Source organism: Penaeus japonicus, unplaced genomic scaffold (assembly GCF_977035675.1).
Source record: "Penaeus japonicus unplaced genomic scaffold, GWHDUDI00000001_assembly GWHDUDI00000011, whole genome shotgun sequence".
Lineage (NCBI taxonomy): Eukaryota > Metazoa > Arthropoda > Malacostraca > Decapoda > Penaeidae > Penaeus > Penaeus japonicus.
In genome coordinates, this window is record NW_028234413.1 from 12,369,309 (window position 1) to 12,371,808 (window position 2,500).

Sequence of the window (2,500 nt, forward strand, 5' to 3'; positions counted from 1 at the left end):
CCTTGTTTTCCGACCAATTTATAGAAAATACCATTCCGGGCATTCTGCGCTGCCCGGAGAGCGGAGAAAACATTTTCCCCGTTTTAGCCAACGCCGCCAACCTCGAAGAATAACCGGTTTGCCTGCTAGTTCGGTCGCAATGTGTACCGTTGCCATAGGGTAACACTATAGCGACGGTGCGCCATAACTTCTCACGATCCACATACCTTTAAAAGAAAGACATAACTGCAAACCTCAACGCTTCTTGAAGTTTCTTCACATGAACGAGGATGCTGATCAGTGATTCTCAGTCAAGTATGATTGCAGCGCAACATTCCCGTTAAATCCTCAGGCTTTATCGAGGCTTCGAATCGTCTCGTTTAAATGATTCGTACTCTCGAAGCAGAGTGGAGTTACCGCCAAAGCCTCTACAAAGGAGCCTCTGATTGGCTATTCGCACATCAAGATCTCTGGAATAAATTACTCGATCGATTTGGATGGATTTCTGCGCCAATCGGGCCATATGGAGTAAGGGCGAAGGGGAAGGAGGGATGGGGAGAGAAAACAAGAGGGAGAGGGAGAGATAGGGAGGTTAGACTGAGGGAGAGGGAGGGAGAGAAAAAAGAGAGAGAGAGAGAGAGAGAGAGAGAGAGAGAGAGAGAGAGAGAGAGAGAGAGAGAGAGAGAGAGAGAGAGAGAGAGAGAGAGAGAGAGAGAGAGAGAGAGAGGGAGAGAGAGAAAGAGACATAGATAGACAGAGGTGGGAGGTGGAGGAGAGAGAGAGAGAGAGAGAGAGAGAGAGAGAGAGAGAGAGAGAGAGCGAGCGAGAGAGAGAGAGGTGGGAGGTGGAGGAGAGAGAGAGAGAGAGAGAGAGAAAGTAACAATACTTAAACATTTATTAATAATGGACACCTGATCTCATTATCACTCTGATCCTTCGAACGAATGGGACAAACATAAAGAGAGGAAATATAATAATGGTAATAATAAGTAAAGAAAAAGACAACGTATAAAAGAAAGAAAGAAATATTGATGCTTTACCTGATTACGATCTCAGTCGTCATGGCAACCGAATTATCCAAATTGAAATATTTTCGTAACTTGGGTAATAGGGATACCAATAATACAAATTCGCCCTGTATATATTACTTTTAACATAGTGTTCTTTTGTAGTCACTATTTTTGCTTGGATTTTTTTTTTTTCTAGGATGTCTAGGATAATCAGATTAAGAACAGCCATAATGATGATAATGGTGATGGCGATGATGATGATGAGTATGATGATGATGATGATGGTGATGATGATGATGATGATGAGGAGGAGGAGGAGGAGGATAATGATTATGATGATGATAATGGTAATAATATTGATAATGATAATGATAGTGATACTGATAATGATGATGTTAATGTTATTGATGTTGATGTTGATGATCCCAGTATAGTAATAATAATGGTAAGTATGATAATGATTCTAATGAGAATGACAACAACAGCGCTAATAACGATGAAGAAAAAGGAATAACGATAATGTTGATGATAATGATAGTGATGAAGATAAGAATAGTAAATTAGAAATAGATCGATAGAGATATAAATATTCAACAAAGTATGTTCCACAACAATATTAATGATAATGATAATCATAGTAAGTTATTAGTAATCAATGAATGATATGGGGAAAGATAAGGATGATATTTAGTTGTACCTATTTAATAGTAACAGTATAGTAAGACCGGGGGTGGGGGTGGGGTGGGGGGTTAATGATTTAACAAGATCATCAGTAAAATTAGCAGTGGTATTAGTAGACGCTAATAAGCAGAGGAAAATATAACAACAAAAAATAGAATTTAGAAAGACACCGAAACAATAACAATTATAAAAAGATACAAAAAACAAAATATAACTTATATTACATTAGACCTAAGAAAAATAAAGAGATTGAGTGAATAGTCAAATACAGTTTAAACTCCCTGATCTCTCCCTCTCTTCTTTAAGGAAACTGATAAAAAGGCGATGTCTCTGAAAGGTGGATCTTGTAAAGCAGATGTTTGAGGAAGATCAGAAAGTCAAAAAATATAACTTATCCTCTTTCTGTCAAAAAGTTTCGTCTCTTATTTCCCTTAAAGATTGTTCGAGTTTAAAAATAATATAGCCTTTTTCTTAATGTTTTTTTCTTTCTTTTTTTATCTATTTATTTTTCCTTTAATATCTTTAAGTATTTTTAGTTTATTTGCTTGTACTATCATTTACCTGTTTATTTATTTTTGTGTTTGTTAGAGAGTATGTATGTGTACTGTACGTGTGTATGTATTGACACGACACATTTAAAGTTACTCATATACTATTAATATCGAAAACAAGTTGATGGTACAGGTATTACTGATACTGAAAACAATATTGATAAAATTTGTGATATCAATAACAATAGCATTAAAAGTGCCGATCATAAAGATACTGATACTATATCATTGTAATTATAATTGATACATTTGATACCATGATCATCATTATATCTATAA